The following is a 19299-nucleotide window of genomic DNA, read 5'->3' on the forward strand; positions in this document are numbered from 1 at the left end:
ACCCGCATCGCTGTGCATTAGTGGAAAAAGTTCTGGGAAAGTAGTTCACAAACAGAATGATTCCGGCTTTTACTCGTCATCTGGCTACATTTAGGTGACTACCAGAAGCTCGTTGGAAATACTTAGCATCTAGCATCAGTGCACTACTTAAGCTTAGCGATGGTTAATTGCAGCTGTTTTCTCAATATCCATTAGCAAGATTTCCGAAATTGGAAAGCTTTCGTCTTATTCATTTCATAGTTTTCAATAATCATACAAAATTATGTTCTAATTCCATTATATGATGAAATTTAAAAACATTATACACTGTTTAAAATAATAAATAAATAATGGCTTAAAAGTAATAAATATCAAACAATTGATCGGCGTTACCACTAGAGCTTCCATCCCGGGAATTTATTTCCCGGGAATCCCGGGATTTTTGGATTTTCCGGGATTCCCGATTCCCGGGAAATTGTGTTTTCTCATTCCCGGGATTCGGGAATCCCGGGAAAAAAGATTTATATTTTATTGCAAAAGGTTTAGGTTCTGCGAAAGAAATTCTGTAGGAAATATCTTTATAGGCAAACATTTGGAGTGAGCAGTGAATGCAGATTGTGCTTTTCCAACTGATTTGCAATTCTTTGAACTATATATCTTTAGGCTTGCTGATATGTTTTCATGATTTTTTAGGTATATAGTCCATGCCTTACTCAAAATACTACTAAAAATGTTGATATTTTCATGCAAAAATGGATAAATTTGCCGGCCGTTGTACCGAAGCAATAGCGTTAGTGATGCGCACGATATCTCTGCAACCGATGAGCCGATTGATCAGATTTTTTAACAGTTCTTTTAATGGTTTATTTTAATAGTTAGATTTTGAATGAAAGTTCTTGAATGAATGCAATCAAATTAGTAATTGAAATGGCGGTAATTTCTTAAAAAATCGATGAGTGCTTGTTTCAAAACATGGGATGGTTTGTAGTGATATCATGCTTAATGCAATCGCTAATAAAGAATGTTTCTAGAACGTCTGCAGAAATATTTGATCGGTTCATCGAATGCATATTTCGTCTAATTTGTTATACCGTAACTGTAATATCTGTAAATTTTTGGATGTATGGAAAAAAAGACATAGCGCTGTAGCTGTCCAATATCATGCGCATCCAACCTATTCGAATGTCGCTTTCAAGGATGAAGGCAGGATTTTTGAAGGGATAAGATCAAGCAATCCAGATACTCGCCCGTAACAGGGAATTGATGGTAGGTTTCATCCATCGCTGCACAGTTCGTCCATTATCTGCTTGATTTTGATTCACACTTAATGAAGCTGATCCTACTGCGACAGAAAGGGATTCCATATATCACATTTTCTCATTTGATCGAAAATAACTGCACAATACCCTGAAGCAGCTTAATCTTTTCATTCAAGATTACCAAAGAAGGTGCTTTGCATTAAATTGATCCATCGTATCAGAACAACGAAATCCAATTTTAGACAGTAACTCCAGCAGCTGCGTTTAGTATATCGTCCCAATCGTATCCGTGATTACCAAAATTTAGGTTATACATATAGCCAAGAAAACTCAAAAGAAGTTGATGTTGCGTAAACTTATTGACGAGTTATCGAATGATTGAATGATGTGTAGGACACCAAATCGCATTTTTCTGACAACTGCTTTTAGGACAGATATACATGCAACCAAACGGGCTTAAAAACGATTCAATTTATTCTTTTTTTAAAGAAAATCATTAGCCTTTTTATTTTTCTTCTTTATTCCCGGGATCCCGGGAATTCCCGGGAAATTTATTATTTATTTCCCGAATCCCGGGAAGCTGTAAACCGTCGGGAAATGGAAGCTCTAGTTACCACCAGTTAGCCCGTTGATCTACTAGTTGAGTTGAGTTTGATTATCTAACAATGAGAAACGATTGAATTTCACAAGTCAATAAAAGTTTGGTGTTTTTTTTTATTTCCCCTTAAGCTAATGGATGAATCAACTTTTTTTCATTTCACAGTATGAGAAAAGAAAACACCAACATGTGAACACCAGCTCATCCCAATGAACTCTGTAGAAAACGGATCGCCATTTTCACCATATTCAGCTGCCCTGTAGTCACCGTATACTGCTGCCCACCGAGAGTGACTGTGACCGCTCCGTCCGTATTGGTAGTGATCGGTATGTTGACGTCAACCGTTTTACCAGCGCTGATCGATGCCATCGTAGAGTCGACATAGCTTAACAGTGCCTTCACCAATGCTGCCAACTTGGTCGGAACGTTAAATGAAAAACCTCCGGCATTCACAAGGATCGATTCGTCGGCATTTCCGGTCAATGAAAATTCTAAAATGGTAGTGCTTGATTCGGCACACGTGGCCGGTACTGCGACGATGGCGAGAATGGTGAGCAACAGGACAGCTTTCATCGTAAGACGTACTAGGAAACTGAACCGCTGGGTGGTAGACGATAATGGTATCTTTATAAGGAGGAAGTTTGAGATACAGTAATTCGATGTACAGTACTATTCTAAGATTTTCTATGTGCGTAAGTGGTTGCATGTAGATAACTTTGATGAGGTGATTCTACGACGCTTTAACCCACAAAACCATACTGCAGTACGGTGAGCTGTGTGTGATTGTAACACTTGGTTAAATAAAATAAAAAATCGGAAGTGTGTGTGTGTGTTTGACAACGCGCGTTTGTAAATTTATTGAAATTTGCGTCAGTAGCCAGTTTGGTCCCGTTTTTATTCAGATTGTTCATTCATTTACCTAAAGTCTGACACATCGATTAATATTTCGTATGCCAGTTGTTTACCAAATTTTGAATGCAAGTTTTTGAAAGCACCAATCTTAATTTACCTAATTGTAGGATTATGCCTTGCTCGTACATCATCTTAATCATACTTGCTAATAAAAAACCGCTTTTTTGTTTTAGACAATCCTCAACCCTACGGAAGTCGCGTAAATGGTATCTTAAACGTGCGGCCACTGATACTCAACGACAATTTCGCTAGATTTTCAAATGTGGTGTACCCAGTATCCTAGCACGATTTCTGGAAAAAAAGGAAGACAAAACTATTTCCGCCCAAAGCATTGGCTTTCATGTATACTTTTTCAAACAAAAAATGATTTAGGTCTAAATGCTCAACGAGGCATATTGTTCTGTTTTTTACAAAAAAATTAAATAAACAACTAGATTTTAATTTCAGTTTTTTGAATCCTGCAGGTGCTGCCGCGTGTTGTGATCCTTTTTCTAGGCGGCGAAATATTTTCAGTGCTGTTCACTGTAGCTTGAGGTGTGATTGGTTTGCCTTCTTTCGCGTTTTCGTTCACTTGCATTTATTTTCATGCTGTCCATGGTCGGGTGTTCTAGTTTGTTTCTTATTTTTATGGGTCGCTATTGTGTATTCGTCTTCTTCGGCATTCGCTTCATTGATGTTGTTGCTGGTTGTTGGTTTGGAGACACTGTACGCGATCGCTGTTGAGTGAATATTTGTCACTGCCTGATCCGCTGATGTTGGTTTTGCAGTTGTTTGTTGTTTAGCGAATGGTGACAGGGCTGGTTTTGGTTGGATTTGTGGGATTTTCCTTAACATTTTCTGTGCAAGGTTTTCCGAGGTGTAGCGTCTTCCTGTGGAAAATATGGGACATCTTCGTTTGATTTGAATGAGCAGCGGTTCTAAAAATAGCACTGTATGGGCATTTAAGGGAAACACGGAACAAGTTAAAATTAAAAGACGTGTTACATTGCAATGTGGAAGAAATCCAGCCAAAAAGGCAATTAATTGGAAGCCGCTGAAAAAGTATCACAATATACACACCAAAAGTTGCGAAATTATTTAGGTAATAAAATGAAATCAAATTTGTTCACCGCACGCAACTGTGACCGGAGATATGGGGCTTTAAAGATCCGGAATAATACCAGTATCCATCACATCTGAAGTGTAATTCAGAAGCCGCTGAAAAAGTTTAAAGAATTATATCCTTAAAGCTGAGAAAAACTCTAGCGATCAAGATGCAATCAAATTTGTTAACCGAACGCACTTGTGACCGGAGATATGGGGCTTTGAAGATCCGGAACATTACCGGTATTCATCAAATCTGAGGCCTAATACAGAAGCCGCTCAAAAAGTTCAAAGAATTATACCCTCAAAGTTGCGGAAAACTCTAGCGATCAAGATACAATCAAATTTATTCACCGCACGCACCTGTGACCGGAGATATGGGGCTTTGAATTCCCGGAATATTACCAGTATTCATCAAGTCTAAGGTCTAAATAAAAAAACAAAGACATTTCCTAATAAAAATGTTGCCCAATTTTTATATTTTTAATCAAAAAATAACAAAATAAGGGTAACTTTCATATTGTTATTCCAAAACCGCACAGTACTTTTAACAAAAGAACATAACATAGCGTTGAAAAGGAAATTTCATCTCAAGATATCGAGCTGCTGTTACAGAAGCTGGGCCTCATTTAGGTTACAAATGCTGAAGTATGATATAAAATCATCAGTGTAAGGAAGTTTAAAGCATTTCAAAGAAAGATTAACGTCATTGGTGTAAATTTGAAACAGAAGAGGTTCAAGGTGGCTTCCTTGTTTTATACCAGACGTAACGGTAATTGTCTAAGAGCTGGTATCCTCTATTTTCATCGAGATTTCGCGACCAACGAGGTACGAGTTTAGCCAGTCGAGGAACTTTCCGCAGAAATCGAGACGCTTGAGTTTAAGGTTGCACAGAGAATGCGCAAAATTCGCAAACGAAAAAAGCAGTTTTTTTCCACACCGTACGCCAGATCTTCATAAAAATCAATCAGCAGTACTGTAACAACATTCTACATACGCTGATTGATTTTTATGAAGATCTGACGTTTGCGAATTTTGCACATTCTCTGTGCAACCTTAATGATTTCGTGAATAATTTTATCGCAGATATATTGCATCTCTTGGATGATGCAGGAAGTAAAACAAACTAGGTGTTTGTTGAACGCTTAGGAAAGAACCCGTGTTGTTCAGTGAATATGTAATGTGAACAGCAGCAGAACATGAAAACTACTATTATCAAATCGAGCAGCATAGACGATACACATAAAGCTCCAATGCCGCGATAGTTAGAGATGACACGACTCCATAAACTTTAGTCGAGTGCGCATAGAGCCGAAGGCTTCGTGCATCTGATTCATTCGGCGATAAAAATGAATGATGGATTGATTACCGCAATCAGTGCAAACCAGAAAAGGCCTTGATCGCGTCAGCGATTAGTCCCTACGTTCTGTTTTGTACGGCAGTCGGGAAAAGTGACACCAGATTTACATTTCACCTTTAAGGTTCACAGTTCGGCGAAGAACACGTAGCGCGGCGAATTCTCTGGTCACATCCATATATGGAAACAAGGTCGATTACAGTCTAAGTAATTAAAACTGCGCGTCTTGGAATGAATGGTAATTTTATTATGAGAACCATTTACATTATATCTAATAACTTTCCTACTTCTACACTTACATTAGTTGCCAGTACCTGACAAGCTGATATAGGTTAAAGAGAAGTTGTAGTCGCATGGTAAGGGAGCGTACAGTATCAACGTCACGCTGCAACAGACCTTCCTTCTTTTTGCAGCCTTCTTAATGAGTCTTCTTAATTAGTATTTTTGAACACAACATAGGTTTTCCCTTCAACCATATGGAGCCCCATTTGCACTTTTAGTAATTGTTCCACTTCTCGAGCAGGTCTTGCCGGACATTTCGAAAAGTCAACAGCAACACAGTTTGCCCGCAATGGACTATTTCTTTGCCGGCGTCGGCGGTAAAACATGATGATGAGGTATGTTCTACCATAGACCATGCGGTAGACTTGGGTGCAGCGCCCAACTCCTACTTAGCAGAAGGCAAAGGATTCTTCACATTTCCTTTCGATCATGTCCATATGAGCCTGACTAGTCCTAATTTTCCGTTCTAAGTTTATAACTGATTCGCTCTAGAATACCTATGCGTCTTTCAATTTCATTGCTTTCGTTTCTCTTAGTCTCAAATTTGCCGAAAATAGCCAACAAAATCGATACAGTAGAACCTTGCGGCAATTAAAACATAGTAAATAGTTTTACACACTAGGTAGAAGAAATTTTTTGCAAAGCGGCGCACAGGTAAATTTGATTACTTACCCTAGCGATTTCTAGCTTCTGAACTGAGCAAAATAGGAAAATGGACTCAAGCAATTGCAATTGAAGTAATGATGACTAAGCCAATTATGCATGATAATTTTTTTTTGTTTCAAGTGCTTTAGCGTCGACATGTAGCTCATTAAGCTTGTGGCTGGCGAGCCATTGTATTTTGGTACAAGGTGTACTAAGAATGTAAAAGACATAATTATATTGATCATAACCAGACATCGTATCAAATTTTGGAGACATTAGAAAGGTGGATTAAGACAGGTTTTAACAAATGAATTTTTTTCTTGAATGGAAATTCCAATTCAGCGAATCTAAAAACTGACAATATTTTAAGAAGATTTCTCGGTCGGTTTTCAATAATGCATATTTGAATTTCTACAGTACCATCTATAGGCAAAAATGTGGCAAGTTTCATTGTAAAACCTTTCAAACAGCTTCAAACTAAAAAGTTGTCCCCGACCAATTATTTTACTTTTGGTTGCAAACATGGGAATAGTCCATTCTATCACATGGAAATTTTTTAGAGATGCCGATTTTTTTTCAAAATGAAGTTATTCTACTAAACATAGGTACTGTGAATAGCATAACAGTTGCTCTGGACAGCCGGCTGCCAAGAATTTTAGAAATTTCACATTTCTATCCCGCGACGATTTTTTCGTAGTTTCTGTCCTGTCAGTGCTAATTGTTCCCGGTGATCATTTGAATAAAATGCGTTATCTAACGCAGTAGGTATTTGTGTACAGTTATCGTAGTTTGGACAAATGAGAAAGACACAATTGCACCACTAGGTGGATTGAAACAGGTTTTTCTTGTGTCAGGTGTTATTCTTATATATATATATATATATATATATATATATATATATATATATATATATATATATATATATATATATATATATATATATATATATATATATATATATATATATATATATATATATATATATATATATATATATATATATATATATATATATATATATATATATATATATATATATATATATATATATATATATATATATATATATATATATATATATATATATATATATATATATATATATATATATATATATATATATATATATATATATATATATATATATATATATAATTGTAATTGCACATGTGCAATGGCTTCCTCGTAAGAGGAACTTTTACTAATACTGAACCGAGAAAATTATATGAACACAATTGTGGAAAACTGTGTTATTTCCTTAGCAAACAAACGTGTGAATTGAAGGCCAATTTTAAACAATCATTTCTGTGTGGGTTTTTTATTATTTCTACTAGTGCCTAGTAAACACTAGATAAGTATAAAAAATGAAATAGTTGACATGTTCCGTATGAAGATATAGAATATAGGTTTTGTTTTAAGGAAAAATTACGTGAATCTTTAAGGCATGTTAGAAGTACCTAAACAATTCCTACACTAGAAATCAAGAAAAGTGGAATAGCATATAATTTGATTCGCTTGTCAGAACGGATTGAGAAAGGAAGCTTGAATTCGTATTTTCATAACCGATTTACTTATAGGAGATTTTGGGAGTCGATGGGTCTATTAGTACGTTATAGGGTTATAGCAGTGATCACTATATTGTTGGGAACTTGTGGTGACGTTATCAAAGTTCCTCGATGGCGGTGTGGTTAACACACCCAACTAGAGACTAGGAGATCGCAGGTGCGATTCCTGCCTGACATTTTTCTCAGTGTGCCAAATAAAAAGTGAATTTCAACTGTTTCTTAATTCTCACCGTTCCGGTTATTTTTTCTCTGTCTATTTTCCATTGGACACGTTCCTAAAAAGGAAGTTGTATAGCTGTGAAGCTCTAACGAAACTGCCCTAGAGCTTCATGCACTCCAAACACAGACAATAACGCAACCGCCGAAGAACAAAACACACTTGTCAACGACTAATTAAAATTATCTCACCGGTATGTCGCTCTAATCGTGCTAAAATACTTTGGGGCTGAAAACATCGATCTGCAGGCTTGGTGGTTGAGTGGAAAGCGCGACCACCACTCATTCCAGTTGGTTTGGGTTGAATTCCAGCCGAGGTCGATCTACAGGTATTGTAGCTCACTTCCTAACAATCTATGGAAGCTTACGCAGATGGTATTATATCAGTGGTGCTCCTTGACTGAATCCGCTCTTCACTTCTGGAAGTTCTTCAATTGCAGGACCTGTATAATTTTTGGCTGAAACCGGTTTTGCTGCCCTCTACACAGCTCCTGGAATTCTGTGCATTCAGTCTATCAATCGGATTGGTTCCTATCTTCCAGAAGTTACGACAAATGTTTCCAAACTGAGACTCTTTTAACGTGAAATATTTGACTTCTCCGCGTATTCGTACCTGTTCTCACAGAAAAAAATTTAACGCGAGAGTATATCTATGTCCACCTTAAGTCGATGCCTACTTTGGTCTATAATTTTCAAATATACCGTAATAGCACTAAGGGAGCCGTCTGGTGGAGTGGGCAAAAAATCGACTTCTTTTTTATCCGTTTAATTTTTAGTATTGAACTTCTAGAATAGTCTCCCGTAATCTCTTTGGTCACGCTGAACTTTTATTTTAAACAGCCATGCATTCCTCGCGCATATTTGCTATAACACACGCAGATTTTAATCTATCGGCAACAATTTTTGAAAAACTGACAGCGATAAAAATACAGTGTAAAACATATACTTCAAACTACTTCTACCCAAATTTTCAAGAGAAAATACCCAACGGGTAATTTTCTACGGCGTTTTTTCGTGATGTAATTTGATGTGCGACACTATTTAATAGCGTTTTTCTCGAAATAGCATTTTTAAAATTGGCGAACACGATAACTCAAAAACTAATCAGGAATTTATTTGATTTTTTTTATGAGAATGCACGATATGTGTAGCTCGTCGATGGACTATAGAAAACTGAATAAAAAAATTCTTCCTATTATTTTGAAGAAAAGTGAGCGAATTTTACAGTATGTACAATACGAGATTTTTCGGTTTTCATGAAGCCATTTTCCGAAACTCGAACTTTTTTCTATTTTTTGTGGTTCATCTGCTGACCACAAGTCTAAACTTTACAAAACTTATTGAATTTCCCGTATCAGATAATTTTATCGCCACGGCGCTCCATGACGTGGAAATAGTTGGACGTCTACTCTTGGAACGCTCGTATGTGTGACCTCTGCGTGACAGAAAATAATTTTTTTGTCATACACAATGAATGTATATATAAATCTTAACATTACAAAAAAAAGATCCACTGTTACCATGCCTTCAAAATCGTATACCAAAATAACCTTCGGTTTGAGAACTTCATACCAGACGCCCCCCCTTACAAGTATAAAAGCAAAATCATATGAAATTTTTTTGTTGTTTTATGAAATGTGACCGACTTTTTTATTTGTAATATTAGGAACAAATATTCATCTCCTCATTTTTTCAGCGATTTTAAAAAAAGGAGTGACATATTTTTTTTAAAAAAGATTTGTAACGAACTAATTTGAATAAAGCCAACATGTAAAAAGTAGGGGAATGTGTTCGGTTGTCGGCACACTTTTGTTTTTGGCTCACAACATTACTCCAATTGCACAATATATAGAAATAAGCATACCAATGGAAAGCTAACGGCCTTAGCTAATCACTGATGAAAGAATTGAATTTATTCTGTCAACATGAAAAATTTTATTAAGAATTTCGTAAAATAATAATTTTTTACCATTTTGAAAAATGTGGTCGGTTGTCGGCACCCTAAGAAAATTTACTAAAAATGCAAATATATGAACGAAAATCATCAAGATTCAAAGGTAAAAGGAAATTTATTCATTTCAACAACCATCAAAGGCATTTTGAACATCATTCTTCATCAGAGCCACAATCTATGTATGTGAAAAACTGGTGCGAATATTACCCACTGCTAATGCACTGACGGATCAAAGCTCCAGACAAATCAGATAGAAGCCAAAGGGGGAGGGAGCAACAAGAACCCCGTTATACCCCCCAATTTTTTGGTCGTGACATTCTGGTATATACAGTGCGACCCAGCGGTAAAAACACGACCAGGTGGGTTTTCATTATGTAAATGTAAAACGCTAAACCAGAAGTCGCCTTCCAGGGTTTCAGAATGGTTCCAAAGATCGATCTCCGGTATCTATTCGTAAAACCTGTTCCAAAAATACCCATATTGATTAGGTTATTGAGAACTCAGCATTTGTCACAAAAATGGGGTGCCGACAACCGATTTTAGTAACCTTTTTGAAAACTGAACAAAAAAAAATTGTGGGGAACTTTTCGATGCCATTCAATGTTGAATCACAAAATAGCATAAATTCACATAATAAATATTCATTGCGCATACTTTTTTGGTCGATCTACTTTTTTCTATAACACTACGCAAATCATTATAAAAAATTTTAGGGTAGAGTTTCACTTGTTCAAAAAATATATTGGTTGTAGAACAAAACATTCGAGTCTGTTTGCTTCAGCACTTGGCACAAAAAGATCGTGCTAATGTAACACATAAATGATATTTATCGGAATGTCCATGTCTACTTTCTGTCAAAAGTTACGTAGGGGTGCCTACAACCGACCACTTTCGCCTATAAAAATGTTTCATTTAATCCCCTGAAATTTTGGAAACGATCGGTTGAATAGATGAATTATGTCGACCCTTCTCTAGTTATGTAAATTGATTCCTTACACCCTTTATAAGCATTCCATCCGATTGTAATAATTCGTGTAATAGTGTGGCACCCTATCTAACAGACCAACATAGGATCTTTACTAGAATGATCCAAAAAAGTTTTTTTGGGCGATAATGCTCCTACCGGATTTGTAAATATAAGCAAAAACAAGAAATTTAAGCTGTATCTTTCATTAAAACTCTAACTGACACTACTAGCACAAGTCACTTGCAAATATTCCAATTTTCATAATTTCAGTTTAGTTTTATTTCGATAAAACAAATCATTTACTCGTTTTTAATTGCATTAAGTTTTATTTATTTTAACTTTTTTCAAGCTAGCTTAGTTTATAATAATCAGGACACAGGGTGACATGACCATTTCAAAGTATCTGAAAAACCACTCTACTCTCTATAGAGTGCAAGATATGCAGATTTGTAAAGTTTGAGGGTTGCTCACAAATTCATTAATTACTCGGCCTAAAGGGCGAACACGAAATTATTGCGACACCGAAAATGTCATACTAATTTTCTTATAATGTTTAAAATCAAACCAAAATTTTAGGGTAGTTTTATACATATACTTACTTCAAAAATCAAAAGAAAAGTTAATCGATGGAGCCTTGAGTATAAAATTGAACGCATTTTCGCTTGATGCCCTCCATCAAAGTCTTTACAGTGTCATTCGGTACCAGTTTCTCAGTTTTTTCCATTTTCTTAACATGTACTTCTCGTCTTTGACTGTCTTCTTGCTCTTCCGAAGTTCCCGCTTCATCATTGCCCAGTACTGCTCCACCGGGCACAGCTCCGGACAGTTTGGCGGATCCATGTCCTTTGGAACAAAATGGACAGAATTGGCCTCATACCACTCCAGGACACTTTTAGAATAGTGGTATGATGCCAAATCTGCTTCGTCGTGCTGCTGCAAGAACGGCAAAATGCGCTTCTCGAGGCACTCAGATTTGTAGATCTCGCGATTTACTGTGCATTTTGTCACGAAAGGCTCACTCCTCAGTTCGCAAGAGCAGATGGCCTGCCAAATGAGATATTTGGAGGCGAACTTCGACATTTTCTTCTTCTTAAATTTGTCGTCCACATTGCTCTTGCCGGTGAAAAACTCCAACCCCGGAATTTGCTTAGAATCGGCTTTTATATACGTTTCGTCGTCCATCACACAGCAGTCATATTTTGTCAGCATCTTCTCGTAGAGCTTCCGTGCCCTAGTTTCTGCCGTTGATTGTTGCCGCTCATCGCGGTTTGGGAAGTTCTGTACCTTGTATGTATGTAGTCCAGCTCTCTTCTTTGCATTCTGGACGTAGCTCTGCGATATGCCGATCTTTTTAGCCAAATCACGGCTTGAGACGCTGGGATTTGCTTTAATCATCCGCTTCACCTTTCCCTCCGCCTTTTTGTTCTCCGGTCCCTGTTTCTTCCAGCTCCTTTGCCGTGGTCCAACGTCAACCGCTCCTGGAACCGCTTCAACACTCTGGAGACGGTTGAATGGTGAATGTTCAACATTTTTCCAAACTGCCGGTGCGACAGGTCAGGAAATTCCAGGTGTTTGGAAAGAATTTGTTCTCTCGACTCGCGTTGGTTCATCTCCATTTTCGTTGAAACGAAAAACACGACTTCGAGTTTGACAGCATGTAAACAATACACATCAATGAGAAAGTGTGCAAAATTTGGTTGATTTTTACCCAATGGTAAAAAAGTTATGCTCTGTTGAATGTGTCGCAATAATTTCGTGTTCGCCCTTTACAATCAATGGAATGGAATCAATAGCTTTGCTACGTCTTTAAGAACCAATCTACTGACACAAATGCCCTGAAAATGATAAAATGCTCGTGTTTGAGCGCAACGAAAACTCTAATCGAGTGCCCCAATTGTCGCCCTACCCATTTGACCCAATACGTTGAACAAAGATGGCAGACGCTGCCCTAACCAACGGCTCCAAATAATAGAAATAATAGAAACATGGCAAGAATAGGCTATCTTGAATTATTATGAATATATAATGAAGATTGTTGTCGTATCTTTTTAAATAACTGAACATTTTAATATTGAATAATGATATTTTATGTTTGAGAATCCAGTTTTTTCCAGCTTTTTTTAGAGATCCTTACTATTCGAAAAAACTGTTGGCACATCTGGTCAGAGCTACAAGCAGATGATTATACTCGACCGAGGCGAACGTTATTCCATTCTTATACATGGAATATTTGAAACAATGTAGTAATGAATGAGACTCCTACTCCACAGAGCTAGTATTAGGAGCTACACAAGTTGTGCAAATTAAAACATAGTCTATCTATAATAGCAGTTCTATGTAAATGAAAAGAATCAAATAGGTTTATTAAAAGCCAGCCAGAAGAACAAATATTCAGGTAATACGCGGTTATAGAATGTCGAATAGATGAATGAAAATGATTCATTCTATGGATATACTAGTATCAGCTCGCAAGTGTTTCTATCTCGACGGCAGAACCGATGAACTGTCTCTACTGTTTTCCGAGTTATTTCATAAAAACGGCGAAGAAAGGACTGTATCGAAATATTTTGAGATATCGAATTATAAAGGAACGTTTCATGACTTGTTTTACTGAAACTCTATTTCCGGTCGTGAGTATACTCTTTCAAAGCATATAAATATGGAGTTCTCATCCAGATAAATTCAGTTCATTCAACGAAAATCCATCGGAGTGCCAACCAAAATGAAAGCTGTTTTGTTGCTCGCTATTCTGGCGATCGCCACCACTCCGCTTGTGTCGGCCGCCAAGTCTAAGACGGTTGTTGTTTCGCTATCTTTGACCGGCAATGCTGACGGATCGCTTACTATTAACACCGGTGGTGACACAGTCGTCGTTCCAGCCAACTTGGCTAACTTGGCTAAGGCGTTGCTGAGCAACGTAAACTCCGTTGTGGCATCGGTCTCGGCAGGGAAAACTGTCGCTGTGAGCATTCCGATTACCACCAACGCGAATGGATCTCTTTCAATTAACCTCAATGGACAATTGTTCACGATCACATCTGCCCAGCGAGATCTTGTCAATGAAGCCTTGAAGATTCTGCAGAAGTTGCTTGGTTGAGAAATATGAGTAGGTTTCTCTAACACTTCGAAATGAAAATTGTTGGCTCATCGTAGTCAGAAATAAATATTTTTCCAGAACTATAAATATTGTATTAAGTTACTATTAACATTACTAGACATGTATTGTGCAATTTTTAAGTAATAGCTTGCTTGAACATATTCGAACTGGTTCTCGTACTTAATGAACAGAGTGTAGATTAAGCTACTTTTTGATGATCAACTATCATGTCGTAAACATAAAAATGCTGATAAAAAACCCATGCGTTTTTAGTTTGTCTCAGGAAAGGAATGGGTTAAACAATGAAAAATTAGATGCAAAAGTATCACATCATGACGGACGGATCTTGATTAAATTTCAGGAATACAACCCAAGTAACAATCGAAGTTTTATAGCACGCTACAAGTACAATCTAGATTTTATGAGTGGCTATAAAACTTTCATAAAACCTCAATTACTAGTGAACTCTTTATTTCTTTGTGGATTTGAACGCAGCGTACAATTCTGTGAAACGAATCGAACTACGGCGGATAATACTTGATCATTATGAGGAGGTTCTCATTCAAATGACCAAAATGTAGGAAAAATTTGGATTTTTTGTGGGCTAATGAAACATAAAAGGAAACAGTTTTGGAATTCAAAAAGCTCGATCGATCTGAAACACAAATTTATAATAAGACTAAAGTAAACTACAGTTATTGGAAGAATTGCCTAAGAATGGCTAAAAGCTTCAAATTTGACGTAATGGTGCGATCTCAAACTTTCAAATCGATTTTTAGTCCTATGTCCACTTTAAGGCTTCACTAAAATAGTGAATACTAAGTATTTGTAGATTTTATAGGCCAATGAATGTTAAATTTTAAAAATCATGTCTTGAGATAAACGCGTTTAAAGTTTTGAGAACACTTTTTATGAATAATTCTTGATGGAATTCTAATATTTTATAACAATTACATGGAAATCTGGGTCTTGGGCATCGCTGACTACGAATGTGATGTCCGTTTTTCGAAATTCAAATTAGTCGATCCAATATGGTGGACTCTCATAAAAAATAAGTGGTATTTCAGCTAAAATCGCGAAACAACGATTTCTTGATTTATTAACCGGAATTTGAGTTAATTATATATTAACTCAAATTCGTGTTAATAAATCAAGAAATTATTTCTCGATCAAAAAAATTAAAATGGAGATTCCAATTTGGAGGACTAAAATGTGTTTTTAACAATTTTGACCAAAACTGTTCGATTTTCATCGTTTTCTGTGGTTGTTTCACGATTAGTCCGCGATGCCTTTACAGATCAAGCCGTGAAATACGTTCTCAAGGCCTGTACACATGTGCAGCGCAACGCAAAGCATTTAGAGAACGTACATAATGCCATGAAAAGGTTTCTACCTGAGGCGTTCATCTCGAGCCGAGAACGTTCCATGGCGGACAGGGCGCCGCAATGTCCTGGAGGAACTGATGCGCGGAATCCTGTACTCAGTAAACAATTATATTTTCCAAAAAAAATGCAATGAAAAGAAACCAAATTTTTGAAAATTGTGAGCTAGCATTATCTTTTCATGTATTTTTCTTATCGCATCCGCGTATTATAATCCGCAAATATACTGACATAATCACAACGTGCTAATCTGGCCTCACAGTTACATACCGTTGTTTCAAGACGAAGAGTGCCTTTGCTAAGGATAAGGAAAAACAAAGCAGAACGAACTAACCATCGTAACACCATAGTCCAATTCGAATTCCGATGGGAAATCCGAAGTTTGAATTCTGATGTCGGAAATCCGATTCCGATGTCGGATTTGCGTTTTCGGCAATCCGACATCGGAGTTCCGATGTCGGAAATCGGACTCGGCATTCCAGTGTCGAAAACCCGACGTCGAAATTCAGATTTCGAAAAACCGTCGTCGGAATTCCGGAGTTGAAAATCCGACGTCAGAATCCCGCTGTTGGAATTCTGACGTCGGAAACTCGGGGGCTAAAAATCCAACGACGGTATTCCGATGTCGGAAACCCGGAGTTAGAATTCCGATGTCATAGATTCGATTTCGAAAATCCGACTTCGGAATTCCGACGACGATGAAAATGCGTCGTCGGAATATCGATGTCAGAAAAACGACATTGAAATTTTCATGTCAGAAATCCGACGTCGGGATTTCGTTTTCATGAATCCGAATCGGAATTGCGATGTTAAAAAACCGACGATGACATTGCCGTATTGAAAATTTCCGAAATTCCGATGCCGGACGTAGGAAATCTCGATATTGGAATCCCGATGTTCGAATTCCGATGTCGGAAATCAGATGTTGGAATTCTGATATCAACAATCCAATGTAGGGATTTCGATGTCAAAAACCCGAATTTGGAATTCCGACATCGGAAACACGATTCCGCTGTCGGAAATTCTACGTCGCGATTCTGACGTTGAAAATCCAACATCGGAATTACACTGTAGGAATACCGAGGACACCCGACGTCGGAATTAAGATATCGGAATCCAACGTCGGAATACCGATGTCAGAATTAAGATGACGGAAATCAAACGTTGGAATTTCGGTGTCGATAATCCGATGTCGAAATTTCGATGTCGGAAATCCAACGTTGGAAGGCAAATTCGCTATTGAAAATCCAACGTCAAAATTCAATAATCTGAATTTCGGTATAGAAAATCCAGCACCGGAAGGCAGATTTGACATCGGAATTCCAGTGACGAACATCCGACGCCAGAAATCTGACGTCAGAATACCGGTGTCGAAAACTCGGTCCGACGTCAGAATACCGACTTCGAAATTCCGATGTCAAAAATCCGATATTGAAATTCGGTTATCGGAAATCCAGTGTCGCAATTCCGACGACGAAAATTCAATGACGGACTGGCGGTGTCTAAAATCCGACTTTGGAATACCAATTTCAAAAATCCGACATCGGCAATCGACACCGGAATTCCGACATCGGAATCCAATATCGGAAATCCAACGACTGAATTCCAACGTCGGAATTCCTATGTCTGAAATGCGACGTTGGAATTTCGGTGTCGGAAATCCGGCATCGAAATTGGGTTGTTAATATTCCGACATCGGAATTTCGATGTCGGAAATCCGACGTCGGAATTCCTGTGTCGACAATTCGACGTCGGGATCTCAACGCAAAACTTTAATGTCGGAAATCCGATGTTGGAAATCTGATGTCGAAAATCTGACTTGGAATACCGATGTCGAAACCCGACGTCGGAATTCTAATGCCGAAAATGCGAAATCGGAATTTCAGTGCCGAAACTGCGACGTCGGAGTTCCAATGTCCATCCTTGGAATACCGACGTTGAAGATCGAGGTGTCGAGAATCCGACGTCTGAATCCAGATGTTTAGAAACCAACATCGAAATTCCAATGTCCGCAATCCAACGTTGAAGTTTTGACCTCATAAATGCAACGTTAGAATGCGAAATTGGAAATCCCACATCGGTATTCTGTTGTCGGAAAGCCGACATTCGCATTTCGATGTTAGAATTGCGGTATCGAAAATCCGACGTCGAAATTCCTTCGTCAGAATTCCAGTTTCGAAAAACAGACATAGGAATTCCGATGTCCAGGAAGCCCCAATTCCGGTGTCGAAAATCCGACATCGGAGTTTTTATGCTGGAAATTCGAAGTCGGGATTCCGGTGTCGAAAATTGGGCGTCGGAAGACCAATTTCGGAATTTCCATGTCGCAAATTCCACGTCGGCATTGCTGTGCTTAAAATCTCCCTTCGGAGCTCCGGTGTCAGAAATCCGACGAAGAAAATCCGACATTGGAATTCAGATATCGGAAGCCGACATCGAAAGTATAACGCCGGAAATCCGACGTCGGAATTCCGACGTTGAAAATCGGACATCAGAAATCCGATGTGGGAAATTCGACATCAGAATTTCAATGTCAATATTTTTTTGTTGACGGACATCCGAGGCCGGAAATCCGACGAAAAAAATCCTATGTCGGAAGTCCGGTGTCAAAAATCAGACGCCAGAAATCCGACGTTGAGATTCTGATGTCGAAAATCTGATGTCGGCAACCCGACGTCGGAGTTCCGATGTTGTAAATCCAACGTCGGAATTCCGATGTCGGAAATCGGACGTCGGAGTTCCGGTATCTAAAATCTGACGTCGGAGTTCCGATATCATGAATCCAACGACGCAAATCCGGCGTCGAAAATCGGACTTAGGAATTCCAATATCAAAAATCCGACTTCGGAATCCTGCTGTCTGAAATCGACGCCGAAAATCTAATCCGATGCCGAAAATCCTACTTCAGAATATCGATATAAGAGTTACCGTGTCGAAAATCCGGTGTCGGGATTCCGATGTTGAAAATCCGACAATATTCGACAAACGTCGAAAAAAATGATGTCAATGTCGATATCGAGATTCCGATGTAAAAAATTCGACGTTGGACTCCAACATCGCAATTCAGACGTTTAATTTTCGATACCGTAATTCCAACATCGACATCGACATAATTTTTTGCGACGTCCGTCAAATATCATCGGATTTTCGACATCGGAATCCCGACGTCGGATTTTTGACACCACAATTCTTATATCGAAATTTCGAAGTAGGATTTTTGACGTTCGTCGAATTTCTTCGAAAATCCGGAATTCCTGCATCATCGTCGAAAATCCGACGTCAGAACTCAGGATTCAGAATTCTATTGTGGGAATTATGACTTCGGATTTTCGGTCGAATTCCGATGTCGGAAATCCGACATCAGAGCTTCGATTCGATGTCTGCCATTATTCAAAAATCGCTTTTGCGGAATCTCTCGATAATTTAGTAGGAAATTGATTTGTTTCACAAAACTATAACGACGAAATAGTTTTTAATTTAATTTAACGAATTTGATTTTCGTTTGTATTCGCTATCGTTTATGAGAATTCAGTTCACATTTGTACGAAAAAACGATCTGACCGATACAGAATAAGCCCGAGAAAAATGCAGCATGTGAAGAAGTATGAATGAATGACCGTAAGAATATAATATTATTAAAATACCGAGCTCAAATAATAAATACTCTTTCTAAATTATCTTGTCTTTAAAGTATGAAAAATCGTTGACATTTTTGATATATAGAAAACTCAAAGAATTTTGCTGAATTGGAAGTTATTTTCTAGGAACTTGAAATGGCATCAGACATTGATTTCTGTCATCTACTACTACAGGTACAGATAATTTTGTCCAAGCAGGCGCTGCCATTTTGGACTTAAAATAGCCGTCAAAAATCGTATTTTAAAAGCCGGCAATTTGTCTTAGCCGGGATACGAAATTTTGGATTTTAAAATGGCTAATTTCCTTCATCTACACTACATATGTACGGCATACTTAAATTTCCACAATATCATTGGTAGGGGAA

The sequence above is a fragment of the Topomyia yanbarensis genome, chromosome 3, assembly GCF_030247195.1.
Source record: "Topomyia yanbarensis strain Yona2022 chromosome 3, ASM3024719v1, whole genome shotgun sequence".
Lineage (NCBI taxonomy): Eukaryota > Metazoa > Arthropoda > Insecta > Diptera > Culicidae > Topomyia > Topomyia yanbarensis.